This window comes from Rhynchophorus ferrugineus, unplaced genomic scaffold (genome assembly GCF_030347505.1).
Source record: "Rhynchophorus ferrugineus isolate W39M unplaced genomic scaffold, kcgeb_rfMv2 rfM2, whole genome shotgun sequence".
NCBI classification, from domain to species: domain Eukaryota; kingdom Metazoa; phylum Arthropoda; class Insecta; order Coleoptera; family Curculionidae; genus Rhynchophorus; species Rhynchophorus ferrugineus.
Window position 1 is genome coordinate 3873703 of NW_027472581.1, and position 23692 is coordinate 3897394.

General features: G+C 33.4%; 1 protein-coding gene across 4 annotated transcripts in view; it reads right to left on the minus strand.

Annotated features, from left to right (window-relative positions):
- The window catches only part of LOC143190415 (uncharacterized), a 314791-nt gene that overhangs the window by 183552 nt on the left and 107547 nt on the right, over window positions 1-23692 (minus strand). For 2 of the 4 annotated variants that reach the window (XM_076394676.1, XM_076394673.1), the window contains exon 3: window positions 15220-15253. The exons of the other annotated variants lie outside the window; for them this stretch is intronic. The gene's annotated coding sequence lies outside the window, so the exon portion shown is untranslated. The remainder of the gene's footprint in view (window positions 1-15219; window positions 15254-23692) is intronic. 4 annotated transcript variants of the gene reach the window in all.

The following is a 23692-nucleotide window of genomic DNA, read 5'->3' on the forward strand; positions in this document are numbered from 1 at the left end:
AAATATCTAACTATATTTGTTTTCATCCGATAGTTCATCCAACCGTTAATAGAAAAATCTACGTCAATTTCTACCACGTATAAAAGTTACGATATCGCCAAGATAATAACTACAATACAAGATAATGAAAAGTTTGCGATGTAGAAGCAAATAATTGGACATCTGTGCTACTAACACGAATATTTGGCATTAAAGGTTCTTCCTTGTTGTAATTTAAAAAGTAATTTAAGTGCCAGCATGAACTTTCTTTATCATTAACTTATTTAACTCTGTATCTGCAAGTACAAATAGTTATTTTCAACTGAGCATATAGTTTTGTCTGCCTTTACAGCAATATATAATAGCTACTTCTTATTCGTGTATTGCTTCTACAATTTTGATATTTTATTATAGTTTGACTAGCGACCCGCCTCGGCTTTGCACGGGTGCAATGCTGATACTAAATTAAATACACTACAGAAAAAATATGAACGTTGTATATAAAAACATAGCGGCCCGCTTCGACTTTGCACGGGTATAAAATATATATGCCTATGTCACTCAATGAAAACATGATTAAAATCGATCCAGTATTTTTGGTTCATTCATTACTGCCCTTGGCCTGCACGCATTAAATTTGGAGTAAAACAATTCCTCTTCCCCTATACTTACTATGAAGATTTCCTGCTATCTTTGGAATATCTAAATTCATACAATTTTTATTACATTACACATTTTTAAACGCAAATTTTAAATTTGTAATATCTCCGAAAATATTTGTTTAATTTACATGCTGTAAGGAACCATATTGATCTATATTAATTGCACACTGTATTTAAGGTACTTAATTCGATAAGGATTAATGCCGTATTGCTTAAAATAGCTTCGTAAATAAGCCATTTTCTCACGTAAAAAGTAAACAATAAAAATGGTTAATGTGGGTTATCCCTAAAAGATAAACATATACCATCGCGGACTTTTTTGTAAACCTTTTTATGGTGTACAATACTGTAGTACATTAATTTGATCTAACTCGTAGGGTTAGGCAGCGTTTTTGCTAATTGCTAAATAAGCCTAAAAAAATAGGTTAATTTACGACATCACGTTAGAAACCTCTAAAATTAGCAATGTTGCCTTAGTATATTATGTATTTATTATACATATAAACCTTCCTCTTGAATCACTCTATCTACTGAAAAAAACCGCATCAAAATCCGTTGCGTAGTTTTAAAGATTTAAGCGCACATAGGGATATAGGGACAGAAAAGGCGACTTTGTTTTATACTATGTAGTGATATTAATTTGCAAATAGATAATGAGTATCTCTAATCTCTAAAAATAATAAAAGGAAGACCTAGTCGATTTTAGTATGTAATACAACTAAAAGAGTTTAAACAAGCATATGGTAGCATCAGCCTGATAAAAAACATCAACATTTAATTTTAGGTGCCTAAGTTATATACTAGAATAATTTTGTTGTAGGTCTGGTCACTCTAGTCTGTAGGCTTATCAAATTGCCAAATATTAATAATTAAGATTAGTGTAAAATTATTTTAAATTTTCTTATTCTTTAAATATAGCATGGAGAAAACTGACGTATTACATCACTATGTAAATAATAAATAAAATGCTTAATTTTAAAACAATCGATTACATAACAATACGGTACATTTAGTTCGAAATAAAAATATATATATTCAAACTCATGTTATTGCATCAAATGATGGAAAACACTTGCATCATAACAAAAACCAGGAAGTGCTATAATGCATAAATAAAAATTGCATTGGAAAGGAATTTATGATGAAAATGGGTATTATTATCTTTAAAAGTGCAAGGCACATTACATCATATTGAATTATATTTTAACCTTAACTATTTTCCTGGTAATACTATTTAAAACTACTATATAAAATGGTAACGACAAATATTGGAATATTGGATATAACTCTAACGACATGAGATAAGTCACAATAATAATTGTTTGGCATAGTTTTACAAGAGATGATGACTGCAGAAAACAGCGGTTTGTCTTTATAATGGCTTTATAATAACATATATAACACATTCAATTACAATCCTGTTATAATACATAGCAGGCTATAAAAAATTGATAGTCATATTTTTTCAGTCAAACATCTGTAAACTTTAGGCAGCTAAGTATAATTCACCGAATTATGTTATACAAAATATTAGATATTTTTTTAAATTATATTTTAGAGTGTCCTTTTACAAACAAGGGTTTATCTGGACTGGACCTATTGTCTAACGTGGCCTCCGAACCACGGTCCTCGGCATTAAGCTTATCGACTGACCAGTGACCAACTTAGAGACCATTCCAGAAGATATCCGGTCTTACCCAGCCTGGTTACTGGCGTGACTGGGGTGGTTATTCCTTGAAATATTTTCTACTATTGCCTATAAAGACATGTACAGCTACAATCACAAACATAAAGTGCATCCGTGCTCCAGCATGATTCGAACAAGACACTATCGCAACAGTAGGAGTACCGTCCTGTTGCCTTGACCACTGCGCCAATCAAGAACAAAATGAGATATTTGATAAGGTTATATAACCATGATGGGGATTATTTTGATATTTTTTTAAAGGCTTACGTTCATATTTATTCTGTTTTTTAATAACATATGATTGTTCATTAGTGTTATAAACTTATTTTCTTGTCTGCCTGGCATATGCTGACTTCATCCACACTCGTAAAAGTAAACTTTAAATATAAATTTCCATATAATTTGGTAACTCACACAGGTTCAAAACAATTAAGAACTAATATATAAATTATAAACAAAACAAATGAGTCAACAACTGTTCCTAGAGCATAAAATAAAAGTTTTTTCGGCATTCCCTATTTACTAAGGACGAGAAAAATTACTAATATTGATAATTATTTCTATCAATAGAACGGTCTATACAATAATTTTAGGGTTATTATCCAATATTATTGTTATTTAAAGAATTTAAAAATACTTACATTGTTTTAAAGCCAACCAATGGTAATATATAAAATTCAGGAGATTTAAGACAAAATATGGTTAAAAGTACGAAATTTTAGAATATAACATAATAAAAAAAACCAGAAAAATGTCATATTTTATGTGTTTTACCCCAGGGTTAGGATTCCATTTTCATGAATATATTAGCGCAATAGTCTTTTTTTTATATTTTACCCACTCCTAATTTTACGATGCCATTTTAAGGGAAAATAAAAATGTTACCGGTCTTTCAATTGTATGATTAAAAGCCTAATTAAAAAAAAGTGTACGTAACATAAAATATAACGTTGGCAAACATTTATTTTTATTTTATTCTTCAATAATAAACATTTCTGGCTTGGTTGGTGCAGAGGGCAAGACGGTCCGCCTACTGTTGCGATAGTCGCGGGTTCGAATCCTGCTGGGGCATGGTCGTAAATTTATGTTTGCGATTCGTTTAACATTTGTGATTGTCCTTAGGCAAGAGTGTAAAATCCGACAAAAAGAATGATCCCAGTCACGCCAGTAACTAGGCTGGGTAAGCCCGGATATCTTCTGGGATGATTTCTAAGTTGGTCAGTCGCCAGTTGGTAGGCTCAATGCTGAGGATCGTGCTTCGCTCATGTTAAACTGTCGGTCCAGTCCAGATAAACCCTCGTTGGTAAAAAGGAGACTTTAAAATATATTAAAAAAATAATAATAATTACAAATTAATATTAATTTTGGCCACATTTCTAGACTAGAATCACTTATTTAGAAAAACAGAGGGCAAAAATAAATAATAATCACACACATAATTGCTAATACATATGCTTACTATATATTTTTCATTATTAAACTAAATACACCAGGTGTATGGATAACTACTTTCAGGATTTTGGAATAGATTTCATTAGCCATAGGTATACAATGTTATGATTTGATGCATTGTTATTTTATTCTACTGATATTAACCTCAAAATTACTCCGACTATAAAAAAATGTAACGTAGTTTCGACAAGGAACGACCTGGGAGACCAAAGTCGTTTGAAGATATGGAATTGCGGGAGTTATTTGGTGAACACAAACTCAAAAATAATTGGAAGGACTCAGAAACTCAGATGTCGGTCGAATCGCAAATCCTCAATGATTACAAGCGATCTGAATATGGGTGCCTCTTAAATTGATAACTGGCAAACAGAAAATCAAGAAATTGTTAGTAAAATGGTATTTGAAAGGTATAAATCATAATGATTTGGGCCAGTCTCCAAACGCTGGGGAAATAGTTTCGACGTAACATATAAAAGTTATTAACTTGAAACACTGAGAATTCTGGTAAGATTCTTTCTGTTAATAGATAAAACTCGAGATATTTTTTAGCATTAATATCACTAATATAATATCATTAATAATATATTTTTTATATGTTTTACTGATCCCTTATATTGATAATGATTTTACGAGTTTTGTTTTATAACATCTTTATTAGATACGCTTAGTACAATCTTAATTATTATTATTATTACGATTAATTTATTACTACTTTTCCTATGTGCTTGGACAAGCAAAACAAGTGCGAGAAAATACATCAGTATGTATTCCTCAATTATAAAATTATAATTATTTATTAATTATTAACTTATAGCTATAGTTTACACTAATAATACACACTAAATGTTCACACAAGTTCCTATGGTTTTGTTCGTTTCAATCTCCTGACATCCTGTGCGCTGTCCAGCAGTTGTATTGCTTCCACGTTAGAATGATTTAGTAATCTTCTTTCATGTTTCAAGGCGACATCCTGCACAACTTCGCAAATCCATTTGATTTCAGGTCATCGTGCAGTTCTTCATTGGTTACATAGCGATAGGCATTGGTAATCAATCGAAGAATCTTGTTTTGACAGCGCTGTATGACTAACTGATTTGAATTTTTAGTGGAACCCCATATTTGCAGCCCATAGGTCCAAATTGGCTTTATAATTGTATTTTACGAGTTGTAATAGTAATTATAACTTTAAGTAAAGTTCGGGAATCAACTCGGCGAGGTATACTACGGGTTAGAAGATCTTTGCAAAATTACAGGAATTTAAATATAGCGTTATGTCAAGAAAACCCTAGTAATGTTGTTATATGATAATGCCCATTCGCAGGTAGCTCAAGAATTTCAATGTTATGTTTAAACCCTAGAATGGGACTGTCCTACACCACTCGCTGTATTCTCCAGATATATTTCCTTCAGATTAACATTTTAATGCGACATTCATCAATTGCCACACATTTGAGGGCTCTATGATTAGTGTCTTTTCATTATCAAATTTTACCTATTTAATTATATGGGTAATAAAAATATTTTTGTTTATTTCTAAAATCATAAACCTTCAGATATTGACTTTCACTCAGGAAATCAAGAGAATAGTAAGTAGACATAAGGAGAAACTCCATATCATGTTAATCGTCCCCTCCTATCGTCCTATAAGCCTGTTTGTTACCTGTGATATCTAGGATACTTAAAATAATTGCAGAGGAAAAATATTATTCCAGGCCATCAATTTGGCTTCCGTAATAAATACGGAACAACATAACAAATACATGTATTTGTCAACCAAATTAACAAAAACCTAAATAATAAAAAATATTGCAAGCCTTCGACAAGGTGCGGTACACTGTACTGCAGGTTAAATAAATCACACACATTTTATACTGAAACAGTGTGACGAATACAGCTGAAATCCAATCCTACCAATTTCAAGAAACACTAGTGTTGCAACAAATGCTGACGATACAGCAGTTTTTCCATCACACGAGGATCCAATATTCGCTACAAGAAACCTCCAACTTTATATTAAGAAACTCACTCTGTGGTTGAAAACATATTGTACAAAAGCAAATGAGACAAAATCTACCCATGTGACATTGACCCTTTATAGGAGAACTTGTTCCAGAATAATAATGAATAACTATGAAGTCCCGCAAGCAGACAACGTTAAATATCTAGGAATGCATTTTTATCGGCATTTAACATGGAAAAAACATATAATGACAAAACACAAATGGCTTGGGCTTAAACTAAATCAAATGTATTGGCTGATAGGGCGTAAATCTAAATTATCCTTCAGAGGTCCCCGATAAAGTGTTGCGAGTCATCGTCGATGCCCCATATTAAGTCTCCAACAAATTTATTAAGCGCGATATCCACTTAGAACCCATAACAAGTGTGATTCGAAGTGTTAGTGTAAAGTACTATGAAAGACTTAGTGCATCCCAATGCACTCGCCAAACAGTTAAATGTGCGGAATGACAGTGAAGTGTTTAAGCTCAAACGCGAACTGCCATGTTTACTGATTAATATACACATAGAGTGAGATATAAAATCTCTATAATAAGTTAGAATAGCATCTAGAACCAAATTTAGATTATAGTTTGTACAGTAGATCACTTACTGAAGCGATCTTCTACATGTCAGTAGTCAGTAAAACAAACCAAAAAATTCTAATTCCTAAAAGTGTATCTCGATAATTATCAGTGAGTATTTCACGGCGATTTCATTGCATAATAAATTATATTGTGTTTGATAAATATACCTCTATATTATTAAAACATACAAAAAAAATTAATTAATTTTTCAATACAACGTTTAAATACAAAACAACAATTTTAATTAAAAATTTCGTAGCAGACTTCATCTATACCGTATGTAAAATATATAGGAAGCGTAGTGTAATTTATACTAAAAAAACTCTGGTAGCGGATATTTCAGGTATACAGTTTCAAATAATTAAATATTTAAAAAAGTACGATGGTTTTCATTTATATATAATAACAATCTTGTATACGGACACAAACATATATTAATGTGGTTATGGCGGTTGCAATAAACTTTCATTTTCTTTTGATTTCAGTCACTAAAATGTATTTATTCTTTTCTTTCGTTAACGTAGAGGACTTTTATGGCAGCCAGGTTTCTATTTGTACCGATATGTTCATCCAACAGGTGATGATTACATTCTGATTATTAATTATTACGGAAATAGAAACTTATTAGAGAAATAGCACCGTTATGTAACGATGACTGTTTTGGATTTCTTGAGTTTTTAACAAATATTATGTTAGCTACAGAAAAATAATATATTATGTAATGTTTCATTTTTTTAATTATTTTTATCTAAAGTTCTTTGGAACTAAAAAAAATATAATTTTTGTATTAATTCTTGCTTTCATTTGCTGATGCTAACAATAAGCTGAAATATGATTATACAGTCGAATGGCGAAGAAATAGCGAAAAAATTCAATCATATAAAGTTCATTTCACATACATAAAAATAGACTACCTGCTAGTGGTACTGTGTACTACTAGCTACGGTACTGCTAGTGATGGTGCCTAACACATAGATGGCACTAGTTCTATTGTATATGTAGGAATGTTCGTCTGGTCGGTCGGTCGGAATGTGTGGCTGTCGATGCGATTGTTTGTCCGAAAGGGTCGTAGCGGTCGTTACAGATAAACTGATTTTTCAGTTATTACTAACCTTTAAAAGAAAGCTGTCCAAATTTCATGATATTCTACTCATAAATTTGTGAGTTACTGTGCTAAGAGTGACAATACTTTTGCTGTTTTCAAAACAATGGATCAAAAACCATTTCGTGTTTTAATTTTACACTGTTTCTGGATGGGAAAAATACGGTTCAAGCGAAGAAATGGTTTGAAAAGTGTTATAAGGATTCCGTTTTATCAAAAATAATAATAAAATGTTGGTTTGCTGACTTAAAAAGTGGTCGTGGTAACACTGATGATGCGGAACGCAGTGGACGTCCTAATGAGGTGGTAAAACCAGGAAACATAAAAAAATTCACAAAATTGTTTTGAATGTGAAGTTGGGTGAATAAGCTAACATCGTAAATATATCAAATGAACGTATTGGTTTTATATTGCATGAGCATTTTACTATGATAAAGCTCTGTTCAAAGTGGGTCCCGCGTTTGCGCACTGTTGACCTAAACCAAGAACGTGTTGATGATTCTGGACAGTGTTTGGTAATATTTAATATGTGGAAATGGATGAAATATGGACCCATCATTTCACTCCGGAATCAAAATGATCGCCATCTGAGAGGACAGCAACTAGTGAACCTCGTCCAAAGCCCCGAAAGTACAACAATTGGCTAGAAATGTTTATAATTTATATATTTTTTCCAATTCTTAGCGCCTTCATTGGTTAAAAACTTTATGATGATTACGTTATTTTGGCAAGGAAAATACCATCAACAGTGAATATTATATACCGTTATTAGAGCGTTTCAAGGCAGCATTTGCAAAGAAATGAACGCATATGACAAAGAAATTATTTTTGTTTCATCAACACAACGCACCGTGTCGCAGGTCAACCAAAACATTGGCAAAACTACATGAATTCAACTTCAAATTGCTCCCACATCCACAGTATTCGCCAGATTTGGCTCACAGTGAATTTGTATTGAGGATAATCACAAAGATCTAACGACAGCTATTAGATTACGTGAATAAAAATGTTGGAGTTTGAAGAATACAACAACCCCTTGAACTAATCTAGTAATATTATGTGTGGAAATTGTGCCATGATATAAAATTATGTGAAGTGTACCAGTGAGAGTACATTGATCCAATGCTAAATTACTCATATATTGTGTCAAAAAAGTACTGAGGTAATTTGAAAAGTCCCATTAAAAATGATCAAAATGATCTTTCTACGACTGACGCTAAGTTTGAATCTCATCTAAGTCATTTAGTTTTGTTGATGATTTTAGCCAGATTATTTCAAATGTATTATGTAACTTCATAAAATATACAAATTTAGAAGAATGAACTTGTCTTGGAAATAATTTCTTGAGTTGAGTCGTTGATTTAGTGGCGATAGTTGATTTTCTTAGACTGTCTCAAATGTATTATGTGACTTTCACAATAGATATGATCTTGGTTTGGAAATAGTTTCTTGGGTGGAGTCGTTGAAATCCACATCGTGTGGAAGGATTACTCAAAAGTGGTCGAGTTATAATACCCAAGAGAACAAGTTTACTACTGAAGTTAACACTGCTGAAGTGAAGAATGTAACTGAAAAAGCAAATTCGTCAAAAAAGGCCAAATTTAATTAAATTTCCTTAGTGAAAAATTGATTTTATTAAGACCGCAAGAAAGATTGTAAAGATTCATGAACAATGTGATATCAATTTCACAGTAATTAAATTTGTAAATATTTATGGCCAATAAAGAATGTATGTTAAATTCATTCATTTTATAAAGTGTTATATGCTGTATCTTAGTAAAATATTCCGGATATATCAAACTATAATTAATATTTTTTTCTTGAATATGTACTCATTGATCTATTGTTCTTTTATATAATATGTTTTTTTATATAATAAAATTGGGTCTATAATTAAAAATTGCTGTTTTTGTTTTAGGTATTTATTAGATAAAATTGCAAGGATCTATTGTTTTGTTTATCGGACTAGCAATTAAACCAGGATGTGAATTATTTTTATACCTATTTAAGGTGGTACATTTTGTGTATAAGTATATTTGTATATGAAAAAATTGTCCATAGTTTCAGCGTTTAAATATTGCAAATAGAAATTACTTTCTTCATTTTACTTTTTCTAAATATCAAAAAGTTATCACTCCATTTTATAATCATCAAAGTCATCATTCCAGGCCACCGCAGGGCTTCGAATATTCTTCATCAAATCTTCTCACTATTAACGTAAACTGACAACCCTGCAGAACAAGTCGAATCTTACGGGCCTATTTCGCTGCTACTTGCTATATCAAAGGTATTTGAGAAACTAATATTTAAACATTCAAATTTTGTAACAATACCAGATCTCCAGTTTGGCTTTTGAAATCACCACTCAACAATCGATCAAGTGCACAGAGTAACTATGGCTAGTGAAAAAGCGTTTGAGGAAAAGAAATACTGCCCTGCAATATTCCTGAATATCTAACAATCTTTTGATTGGGTTTGGCATTTAGGATTAATCTGAAGATGAGCAAATTGTTACCGTGTAGCTATTGTCAATTGATGGAGTCATCTTTTCAGAAGAAAATTTAGTCTCGCACGAAATGGCGTTCTCGTCATTTAAAACTATTTCGGCTGGAGTTATACAAGATAGCATCTTAGCACATCTCCTGTATCTGCTCTACAGTGCTGAAATCCCAACAACAAAAGAACACAACTTGGAACCTTTGCTGACGATACAATTATTATGGCAAAAGACATATCTCTGCCTAGGGCAATAGAAAAAGTATAAGTTGACTGCAAACTACAAATCTACAAATGAACGAAAGATTGGAAAATTCAACTTAATAGGTTCAAATCTGTTCATATCAATTTTGCATTGCGCCGAAATAGTAAAAACTTAATTATATCACTCAAATGATGTCCGATTCCTCAAGCAGAATCAGCTCAATACCTCGGCACCCATCTTGACGGTAGATTAGCTTGAAAACATTATGTAAGTAAAATACATTAGAGCCAAAATAAAACAACTCTACTGATTAGTCGGAAGATACTCTCAACTTGATCTAAAATCAAAGAGATTGATTTATCAGACAATCATAGGGCCAATTTGGTGCTATGGGGTGCAAATATGGGGTTGCACTAAAAATTCAAATTAACTAGTCATCCAACGCTGTCAAATCACAATTCTTCGATTAATTACCAATGCCTATCGCTACGTAACCAACGAAGAACTGCACGGTGATCTGGAAATCAAATGGATTTACGAAGTTATCCAATATTTGGAAAGAAGATTATTAAATCCTACTATGGAAGCAATACAACTACTGGACAACGTACAGGATATCAGAAGGTTGAAGCGAACTAAACCACAGGAATTTATATAGTGTATATATTTAGTGTAAACTATAGTTATTAGTTGGCATTGATTTTTTTGAAACTGAAAAAGTAGTCAAAGGGTTTTAAATTGTATTGTGTTGAGTATGCAAGAGCCTACTCACAGGAATGCCTGGCATGCGCACTAAATTTGATTTTCTTACATTGTCAGTTCTTGTAAAATATATGTATACTTATAAATAAAATAATGCCGGCTTGGTGGCGCAGTGGCAAAGGCGACAGGACGGCCCTCCTACTGTTGCGATAGCCGCGGGTTCGAATCCTGTTGGGGCATGGTCGTAAATTTATGTTTGTGATTGTTTAAAATTTGTGAATGTTCTAGGCAAGAGTATAAAATTCGACAAGGAAAGTGATCCCAGTCACGCCAGTAACTAGGCTGGGTCAGACCGGATATCTTCTGGGATGATTTCTAAAGTTGGTCACTCGCCAGTCGGTAGACTTAATGCTGAGGACCGTGGATCGGAGCCCACGTTAAACTTTAGGAGACTCTAAAATATATTTTAAAAAAATAAGTTATTATAATTTTATAATTGGGGAATATATATTCATGTATTTATCTTGCACTCATTTTGCTTGTGAATTAATCTGAGTACAAATAAAATGTAGTAATAAATTAATTTGTAATTAAGATTGTACTAAGCATATCTAACCAAAATGTTACCAAAAAAAAAACGATTAACTTTGTTTCACCATCCACCATGATCATTCGGATCACCATCCATGATCTTTCTTGCAGCTTCACCAGACAAGTACAAGTTATTGTAATTTGAGTGTCTTGATATGTTCCTGAATTAAGCGCTGATTATTGTTAAGCTAAGAGAAATCTTCTGCAGTTTTGGCCGATTCAGCTACTTACTTCAGTCGTAGGTGTTTTTAACACTCTTTTTTCAATTTATTGGCCATTATTAGTTCTTTTTTCAGTATTAGAGAAATTGCTGTATTTTTCATGCTGATGGTAAGATTTCAGTTTAATTGTTATCTTCAATTCATCCATCCAGCTTGTCGTCAGGAAATTTTGTTTCCTTCGTAGTTGCTACCTACCCCTATTTTGGAAACGACAAGGAATCATAGGGAGATAAATCTGGTGAATACAGTAGATGGCGTAACATTTTATAGTTTAGTTCATTAATTTTCACGAGGGTTATTTAATTCGCGTAAGACAATGCAGCGCTGCAATGAATATTTTATTTCACTTTTACATCTAGTTGCTTCAAACGATTACAACAATAATCTGGCATCCTTTTGTTTAATATTTACGTCATATTTTCTACATATTACATTTTACATTAAACAAGATTACTTCTATTTTTACTTATTTTTTATAAATTATTTTTACATCTATCAATTCTCAAAGACGAGTGTGGGAAAAATACGTTAGTGTATATTTCCTAAATTAAAATTAAATTAGATGACTAGCAAGTTAAATTTAAGAGTATGCTTCAGACATTTTCAACGACGTTGTCCAGCAGATGTATTGGTGTGATGTAGTAAATTTCTTTAATGTTTTCAGGTAAAATGCTGGATAACTTAATTTGATTTCGAAGTTTCTGGTGGGCTAACTTGTAGCATTGCATATTAATAAAAGAACTTCAACAAAGTATCGAATGACTAATAAATCTGTGGCGACCTTGAGGCATGTCGAATTTTACATCGTGGAATAACTGTTCACAAAATACGCAGAAATATAATCCCAGATGTTGAACACGGGCGGGGTGCTAGCTGCACCAACTATGAAACGTAACGATTATCTGGCAACCCCGAGACGTTTATCTGGGAAGGGTATTTCTATATTGAAGGGTATCTCTATGATTCAGTAACCGACCATCGTTTGGTTCAGCCGTGCCGCCATCGACTACTCAAGCCTCGTCATCAGGTAACACCGCTGTCAGCCTTGTTTTTACCACTTGTATTTGCACATTTTTATATTACTTCAATAAATAACGGTCTCATAATGAAAACAACACTGTTTAATTTCGTTTTACCTTCATAAACCGAACCATATAAACTAACCATAAAGAGCAATACCATTGATCAAGTCAGTCAAGTTGGAAGTTTCTTCCGACAAACTATCACATTTCTTTGATTTTCTGTCTGATCTGCTCTGATTTATGTCTAAGGTGCTATTTTGAAGTTAATCTAAAATAGAGGTAGATGCCGAGGTATTTTACTGATACTTTTTGAGGAATTGGACATCCCTTACGTGATATAATTAGGCTTTTGTTATTTCACCGCAACGCAAAATGGACATGGACACAAATATAACACACACAAAATTGAGCAAGTTACTTTAACATAACATAAACTAAAACGCTTTAGAACTGCATAAAACATCATGTAAGATCACGTTACAAACCACTATGCTCGTTGGGTTAATACTTTCCGAAAGTTTTAAGAAGTTCGAGACTTATACAGGCGCAAAATTGCGTAGTTATTTTCACACTTCCCTAATTGCCTTCTGCCGCATATGCCGTAATTAATTAAAAACACATGTAATTAACGGGTAATCAGTTACGAGGGTTTCACCAGCAGGCCATTGTTAGCGAACGCTGAAAAGTCTTATGCTGCGGCATATTGTGTTTTGTGGGCGCTTGTGGAACGAATAATGAAAGAAATCCTAAAGTGCACAGATAATTGACCATTTTTTCTACTCTTCGGGCGTTTCGGAAAATCTTACAACAAAGGAGATCTCGATTTCAAAAGGTCTTGATTGACGATGATGGTGTAGATCCGTTTATATCTTATGATGATGGTTGATGGTTAATATCTTATCTCCTATCTATCTTATAAATAAAACATGTTTGCTGAGGTTGTTTGATTTCTATATATTTCGATAATATTTTATCAACTAAGTTAAATTGCATTATTATGTTTAAAGAAGTTTATAATCTGTGATGTGAAATTTGAGTTTTCTGAGTATTTGACATTCTATTCTACAGGATGCATTAACAAGTCAATTGAAAAGTTCCCGGCCTACCATAGTAAAACAAATTTTTTGCAAGATTAGTTTTTTTCATTCAACATAATTCCCTTCAAAGGTTTTTTATACCATTTTTGTAGCACTACTTGTCCTTTGCTTCAAAATAGGACTCAATTTCGGCGAGTATCTCTTCATTCGACCAACATTTCTGCCTAGCGAACACTCTTTTGAGATCTGAGAACAGGAAATAGTCGCCGGAGGCCAGATCTGGAGCAATGTATTGGTGAAGCAGCACTTTCTTTTCCTTCAAATGCAGCCATTCTCGGCGATTTCGTCCTTCAAACGGTTCAATAACGCTACCTAACAGTCGCTGTTGATGGCCCTTCCTTTTTCAAGGTAGTCAATGGAAATTATTCCATGCGCATCCCAAAATAGAGATGCCATAATCTTGCCAGCCGACTGTTGGGTTTTCCCACACTTTGGAGCGGGATCATCGTGTGCAGTCCACTCGGATGACTATCGATTGGATTTCGGAGTGAAATGATGGAGCCATGTTTCATCCATTGTTACATATCGACGCAAAAGCTCACGTTTATTACGCTTGATGATCTTCAAACAGTGCTCCGTATCATCAACTCGTCGTTGTTTTTGGTGAAAAGTGAGCTCGCGCGGCACCTACTTTGGACAGAGCTCTCTCATACTCAAATATTCGTGAATGATATCATGTACACGTTCAGTTGATATCTTTAGAGTGTCTGCTATTTCACTCAAGTTCAATTTACGGTCATTCAAAATTATTTTGTGAATTTTTTTATGTTTTCGTCGATAACAACCCTTTTTGGGCATCCTCTGCGTTCACCGTCTTCGGTACTCATTACACCACGTCTAAATTTAGCATACCAATCCTTGATGGTTAATTTTCCTGGGACAGTGTCCGGAAACTCAGCATCAAACCAAGTTTTGCTTCAACTGTATTTTTTCCTGTTAATATATATATATTTTATATATTTAATATATTTTACCAATATGCGAAGTTCCTTTTTAGGCATTTTTTTCACAATAACAATAGGTGCTTTACTCAAAATGCTATAATTCACAAACTAATGATCTTTTGAGGGTTAGGGCTAACTAAAAAACATATGGATTTAATTACAGTAGCGCCATCCATATGTCAGGCTGGGGACTTTTCTATTGACCTGTTATAATAAATAAATATTATTTACACGAAGACTTGCTTAATTTCCTAATATAAATTTGAGGAGAATTAGGGGGGAGGATTAACAAATATTTACCCGAATTTGCAGAATTTGACTTGGATTTTTGGGGAATTTGATAGATTGATTTTGGTGATCCTCATTACATGACAACAATTAATAAACAATGAAGTTAGACAGAAAATCAAACAAAACAAAAAAAAGTCATTATCTCATTCATTCATATGCTGTGTTAATAAAACCAATACTTACTTAATCTGTCTTTTGGCGCTCAATGATAGGCAATCTGTAACAGATAAAAAAATTTCTGTATTTTAATTTAATGGGGTAAAAAGGTTAAAACTGTGATGTTTTTATGGCAATAATAGGTTACATTTCGATTTCTTTATCGATTTTTGCTAAAAAATATTTCCACTTAATAATAAATAAAGCATTTATTTTGTTTAAAATAGCTCTAGTAGTTATTGTGCGATCATTTTTAATTATATCTATGATTAGGTATATGTTTAATATTTATTTAGTATTTATGGATATTGTACATCTTTAGTTCTTAGCTTTTGTTTAAGTTCTATAGTATTGTCTATATTTATTACAGTATATTGTTCGAAAATAGCAATTAATATATTTAAAATATGATAAAACATTTGTGGGGTATTATTCCATTCCATAGAAAAATTCTATTCCTTTTTAGAAATCCACAGAACATCCAAATATATAAGTAAATCTACTTCGTTTAAAATGAATGTATTAATTGCATGTTAATAGTATTCAGTAATTCCTTTTTCCTTTTCTGTTTTGAAGTTAGTACGTGAAGGAATTTTGTACATCTCCGTCTCGCTTATACTACCGTTGGAAAATATAAGCACATATAAAATTAACTGCTCCAACCTATTATCTCCGTCCTTTCCTCTCTCACACTTTATACAGGAAATTGTTCGTACATCTTCGTCTGGCATCACGAATTAAACAGACAGTCGAATCGTGTATTTGATTGAAAATAGTAATTACTATTTTCAGTCAAAAGTAATATGTTATGTTATGGCTATGGATTAGTGATGACGATGAAGACGAAAACATTTAATTAAAAAGCAGCAATAATAACCTCTTTTATTAAATAAATCAAACAGAAAAAAAAACGAATCAATAACAGTATTATAGGTTCCATTCTGTTCCAAATCCACTTATAATAAGCCTTATTAAACGATAACTTTAAAACAGTTTAATTAATTTAAAAAGTTTTCTCGTTAAATTTCCGCCTAATACTGTACTCGTTAGCTGTATTGTGCAACTTTGTCGGTTGACGTTTCGTTAAAATTCATTCGTATCCGATTCGGCGGCTTTATTTAAAAACGCCACCGCCAACAAAACAAACCCCACGAAACTTTCGGGGGCGGGGGAATAAGTCGGAAATTACACGGCCGGCGACATTTTAACTTTCGGATTATTAAATTCGGATATGACGAGAGAGCACCGAAAAATTGGCAGCGGGTCAAGCCCTGAGGCGATTAATTAATGGTAGCTGGAATAAGACGTCTTCTTGTCGTGAATAATGTGATGAGGGTGCGGGGGTTGTTTTGTATTTTTCGGAAAGTTTTACGTTGTTGTCCCCGGGGGATCGTTCCTCCCGTTCGGATTCCTAATAATAACGTCTCTTCCCGATATACTTTTATAATATTAATGGACTGAGGGAGATATAATTTCTTTCTTTGGTACGTTTTTAATCCAATTAATTAACATAAAAATGAAACTTTAAACTTTTTAGATCAAGTAGTTCTCAGCGTGGTAAAATACACTTGGAACCAATATAAGAAAAATAAGAGCGAGGAAGAAAGTGTATTATTCTAGAAATCAGTAAGATAAAACTAAGCAGAATAATATTACCCCTAATTTAATACGTGAAATTAAACAACTAAAATATGACATCATGAGTGAATATCACAGGTCAATTGAAAGGTCTCCGACCTGCCATAGTAGAACACATTATTTTGGCAAAATAAGTTTTTTATTCAACATAATTCCCTTCAAGGGTGATGTACTGAATATAGCGACCCTCCAACTTTTTGATACCATTTTTGTAGTACGATTTGTCCTTTCCTTCAAAATAGGACTCAGTTCCGGCGATCAGCTTTTCATTCGACAAAAATGTTTTCCCAGCGAGCATTCTTTTGAGATCTGAGAACATGAAATAGTCTCTGGGGGGCAGATCAGGAGAATACGGTGGATGGGAAAGCAATCTGAAGCCCAATTTATGGATTTCTGCCATCGTTTTCACTGATTTGTGACACGGTGCGTTGTCTTGGTGAAGCAGCACTTTCTTTTTCATCAAATGCGGCGTTTTTCGGCGATTTTGTTCTTCAAGCGGTCCAATAACACCATGTAATAATCGCTGTTGATGATCCTTCATTTTTGAAGATAGTCAATGAAAATTATTCCATGCGCATTCCAATATACAGACGCCATAACCTTGCCAGCCGACTATTGCGCTTTCCCACGCTTTGGAGCGAGTTCATAGTGTGCAGTCCACACGGATGACTGTCAATTGGATTTCGGAGTGAAATGATGGAGCCATGTTTCATCCACTGTCACATAGCTCGCAAAAACGCTTGATCATCTTCAAACACTCTCCGAATCTTCAACTCGTTGTTATTTTAGGTCAAAAGTGAGCCCGCGCGGCACCCAATTTTTTGCTTCAACTGTATTTTCTGACATACAAGACATGCTAATAACGCTAATGTAAGTATTCATTGTGGAGAGCTATTAGGAACCTAAAAGGAAGTATTATGAAAGCACCTCAATAGAAATGAGTGTGAGAGCTGGGCAACAGAAAATAACACGGCTACACAATTTGCAAACCACTTTGAGAGAATGTTTCAAGCCCATAGAGCGGATGACGTTAAATAACTACCCGGCGCAACTGGACAGGAAGGGATGAAAATTCCCTTTGACCGAAAAGTTTAAGTGACTTAAGAAGTTTTCACAGTTGGTATTGGGGATATGGCACCCGCTAACCGGGCTGTCGTTGTTGGGCACGAGAACCCAGCAAAAAGCAGATAGTTAAACTAACTACAGATTCGCAAACTTAAGCCAATACACGACTGGATGCTGTCGTATGGGGCAAAAGTTATGACTGCAGCGATCTTTCGTTAAAGTTTGACAAGAGGGCTTAAGGTATAGAGTTAAAATGTTTCTCCCTAACCAATATTTAGAAATTTTAGAGTCATAATTAGCTGACCGATACTTCAGAGTCAAACAAGAAGATGCCTACTACTGAGAAAAATACAAGCACGTGTGTCACAGAGGAAGTGTATTGGGACCAGTCCTTTATCTGCTGTACACTGTGTACATTCAATGAAAATGTTGATTTGCAGATGACACGAAAATCCCAGCCATTGGAAATAATAAGACTGAGTCAACCCAAAAATTTACAAATAGCTATTGCCGAAATAAAATACTGGACAGAAAAAATACAAAGTGAAAACACAACCAAATATCTAGGCATGATTCTTGATGTTAAAGTAAGATGAAAATTACATATAAAAAAAATTTGAAGAACTTAAGCTGGAAAAAAACGTCTTGTCTAATTTGGTAGATATTCAGCCCTATCTATATAAGTATATAATAAGCTTTTGCTTTAAAAGTAAGTCTTGGAACCAGTGTGGATTTGCGGTGTTCTACTCTGGGGTCGTACCAGCCGAAGCAATATAAATATTATACAAATATTCCAAAACAAGATACTGCAAGGTATTGTTGCAACTATCAATAACGTTATCAAGTGCTATGCCCAAAGACATGAACATGAACTGATGGAGCCTCTGTTGAGGTTCTCCAGCTCCTAGATAATGAGGGTTTAGTCAGAAGATTAAAAAGCGCAAAACCATAAGATCTAGTTCAGTGAAGTTCAGTTCAGTTCAGTAATCTAGTTAAATAAAATTCAGTGTGCATTAAAACAAGCCCAAAGTGTCTATCATACAATAAGTACTTTATAATTTAAAATTGTAGCATTTAAATTAGGATGAAAGCAAATAGCTTGTTAGTGTTAATTTGCTAGATTCTCTGCTCTTTATATCTTGGAAAAACATGTCTCATTCAAGGACATCATAAATTCCATATTTTAGTAGATTATTTATGTCTTAAAAGACAAAAAGACAAAAGAAAGTGATTGACCAATAACGTAAAGTGAACTACGCGGGACTATCGCCCTATTTACCAGATATTGTACCGTAGGACTACATTTCAGTTTATAAAGCTATACTAAGGCCTTGAAAATAAATTCTGGAAACAGCTTAACATCTTTATATTCATTCAGCAAAAAATAATTCTTCGAATAATGCAAAAGGAATTCAAACATCAATATATTCACCTAAAAGCCTAATTGTAAAAGTTTGGTTTCCATCGATTCAACGAACAAAGTTCGCTTAATTCGATTGTTTCGATTGAAAAACATCGGAATGTGTCTCCAGCAATTAATCAAGTTGACAAGTCTAAATAGAGTGGCAGTTCGATTAATCTAGTCGGCAACTCGGCGACTATTTGTTCGCGTGAAAATTTAAAATATCCATTTGAAGCATAACATTGTTCCATATTAATGACTCAATAGAAGGAAAACGATTATAGGGCTTTGATTCAATTTCTGTTATGTGTTGTTATTGAAGTACAGGGAATGGAAAAAATAATATGAACACTATGAAATAGAGCAGATCCTGTTGCATATTGGCAATACTGCTTCAACGTAAATAATTCGACGCCTATGTATTGCTCAGTTTATAGGCCAGGTCTTGCAAAAGAAACTGTTAAAAAAGCGATAGGTGAAATTTGTGACTTCTCAGATGTTCACTAACTTTTCTTAAGGCAGAATATTAACAATAACGACACCAATGTAATCATTGGCCAAGAGGAATAGTAGCCAAAGCCAATATTAATTGGAGACTGACGAAGATAAAACTACCACGGCAAAAGTGACAACATAACCCAACATTCACTTGAGTGATACAGTTTCGACAAAAAGAGTACGACAGGAGCTCCACAAAGCTAACATTCATGGAAGGGCTGCCATTGCCAAACCCTGTAAAATGGATACCAACGTTAAACTAGGAAGAACAAATCGACGCTTATATTGTTTCCAACAAACGTCCTGGATGATGAACGGAGAATCACAAAACAAGCTTAAGACCTGGACTTGCTGCTTCCTGCAAGCATGAGAGAGCTCCTGTTATGATTTGGGCGGTAATATCATGGTATTCAGCTCGTTTTACCATTCATATTATTCGCAGGATTAGCGTTAATAAGTATCTCAAAGTCTTCAATGATGAAGTTCTTACTATGGCCAGTATATTGTTGTCAAGCATTTCCATATTCCCAAGATAATATTCAGTCTTGGGTTGAGGAACATCAGAATACCAAATATGTTTCTTGGTCAGCACAACGCCTAGATTTCAACAAAATTGAACCATTATGTGGAGTTTTAGAGCAGATAGTGAGGAGTAGATTTCTTGCTCAAACAACATTGAGGCAATTGATCTTTTAGTACAAGAATGGAGTAACAATCCATTGGAAAATATTCAGACTCTACTCCGTGAAGAAAGGAAGCTGTTTCAAAAGCAAGTGGTAGCTAAAAATCTTATTAACAAACAAATATTTTGCATATGTCAGGTGTTCATATTATTTTATCTATTTCTTTAACCTGTACTTAGAAATTCAGAATCTTAACAGAAATAGTGTTCAGATTCTTCAGGTCTTGTTGATTTTGTTGATTCTCGTTATACAAGTTGCACTAGAAACTCAATTGAAAAAGAATTATAAAAATAGGATAACGGTGAAATGAAGAAGAGATTCAGACAAGAAGATGTGAAATTTAATGAGTCACCTAGACCATTTCAAATGATATTTCTTAGGAATTATCCACTTTTTCCATATTTCTGTTAGAATACGAATTTTACGTAAAGAAAATAATAAACTGTTGCTATCCACTAGTTCATAACAAAAATATGCTTTTTCTAATATTTGTTAAGTCTTCATTTTAAGGCATTTTATACCAAGGTCATGTATTATTCATAGAAAGCCCAAATGTATTACGGATTGATTTCTGCAATTTGCATGCAATTGAAATAATTAAGCAACATAAAACAACACTCTGTATAAATTATATCAAAATGTATCTAAAACTTCATAAAACTGACAGATTTTTTATATCCGACTCGATATATATTAATGGCGGTTATCAACATCACTTAAATACCCCTGAAGCTCCTGTTTAATTATATTTGAAAACTTCTAACATGGTAAAAGTTGTTCGACTTCAATCTGCCACTATCGCTAAAGTTACAAACTCCCATCAACTTTCTCCGATGTTATGAATGAATTTTTGGTTTATTCAGTCAGTGGTGTCTGCTATTAATTACTTCTGCTTGAGTTGTATTTTAACTAAATTATTAAGGGTTATTTATTATGCTAAATACATTTGATTGATATCAAATTAACTTTCGTGAGAAGACAGTGCATATACACAGCAAAAATAGTTAACAAAGAAAGGTACAGAGTCGGAAACCAAAAAAAGTTACATAATTACTTAAAAACTATAAGTAAATATGTAGAAAGATTAAGACAGAAATTTGATCACTACAAACAACTGAATAATTTTGGAAAATATTTCAATAATTCTTTAATAAATGCCGTTAAATTGACCTGTGATATTAAAAAAAGATCTGATCAACAACAAATATCATTATGGTCCGAAGAAATAAAATAAAAGAAGTAAATCTGAAGCCTCTATCTGAATGAAAAGTTAACTGAAAACTACGATATTTGCAACAGAGGCAGAGCAAAAGTAAAACGAAACCAACAAAGACAACCTAAATTGTTTGTACATAATTTCAAAAATTTGCAGAAGAGAAAAATTATGTAATTATAGACTGTAAATGTATTTACAAGATTACAAGGATTTATTTTATCTGCAAAAATGAACATACGAAAAATTATATCGACCAACAAGAACAGAATTTGATAAAAATTGAGAGTACATTAAGAAAACTTAAGAAGAGGAAAATGGATATGTAGGCTTATTATTAGTTGAAATTTACAATAGAGTGTGCAAAAAAGAGCAAATAACAGAGAATTGGCAAATACCATTTATTATTTCGATACAAAAAAAGAAGATGAAAAAGATAGTAATAATTAGAGAGAGATTACTTTTTTGTGAGATATATGAACAAATACTAGATAATCGTCTAAAATCGGTAGTATATACATATGATTAACAGGATTGCAGAGGAGAATCCGAAAAGAAAAAATCATAAAAATTACAATACACAAAAACAGATATATTCATTGATGTGAAAAAGGTATTTGATAGATACTATTAGTTAAAATATAACAAAGAGGAGTAATTCTCAGTAAGCAAAACACTTTCAAAACCCAAGCGTGACTAAGACAAAGCGAGATATTAAGCCCAACCGTTGTGTATAATACTAATGGATAAAATAATAATGAAATATCAAATAGAAATATTGGTAGGAGCTTTTGCAGATATTGTAATAACACATCAATTGAAAAGTCCCCGGCCCGACACATAGATGGCGCTACTAGAATTAAATCCATATGTTTTTAAATTGCCATAACCATCAAAAGATGCATGGATATATTTGACAACTGTCGGATCATTAGTTTGTGAATTATAGTATTTTGAGTGAAGCAACTTTTGTTATTGTAAAAAAATGGATAAAATCGAATTTCGCGTGTTGAAAACAAAAACTTGGCTTGATGCCGAGTTTTCGGACACTGTCCCAGGAAAATCAACCATCAAGGATTGGTATGCTAAGTTTAGACGAGGCGAAATGAGCACCAAAGACGGTGAACGCAGTGGAGGCCCAAAAGAGGTTATTACCGATGAAAACATTAAAAAAATTCACAAAATGATTTTGAATGGCCGTAAATTGAATGAAATAGCAGACACTTTAAACATATCAACTGAACGTGTACATCATATCATTCACGAATATTTGGGTATGAGAAAGCTCAGTGCAAAGTGGGTGCCACGTGAGTTCATTTTTGCCCAAAAACAACGACGAGTTGATGATTCGGAGCAGTGCTTGAAGATGATCAAGCGTAATAAACCCGAGTTTATGCATCGATATGTGCATGGATGAAACATAGCTCCATAATTTCACTTCGAAGTCCAATCGATAGTCATCCGAGCGGACTGCACACGATGAACTCGCTCCAAAGCGTGGGGAAACGCAACAGTCGGTTGACCAGGTTATGGCGTATATATTTTAGGATACCCATGGAATAATTTCCATTGACTGCCTTGAAAAAGGAAGGGCCATCAACAGCGAGTGTTACATAGCGTTATTGGACCGTTTCAAGGACGAAATCGCCGAAGAATGGTTGCATTTGAAGAAAAAGAAAGTGCTGCTTCACCAAGACAATGCACCGTGTCACAAGTCAGTGAAAACGATGGTAAAAATCCATGATTTGGGCTTTGAATTCCTTCCTCATCCACCGTGTTCTCCAGATCTGACTCCCAGAGACTATTTCGTGTTCCCATATCTTAAAAGAACACTCGCTGGGAAGAAATTTTGCCGATTTTTCCAAAAAAATGTTTTACTATGGTAGACCGGGAACTTTTCGATTGACGTGTTATACAGTGTGGTATTTTCCATTTTTTTTGCAAAGTGATACATAGTTCTTATACATAAAATGAAGAAATAAGTCAAAATATACCCAAATA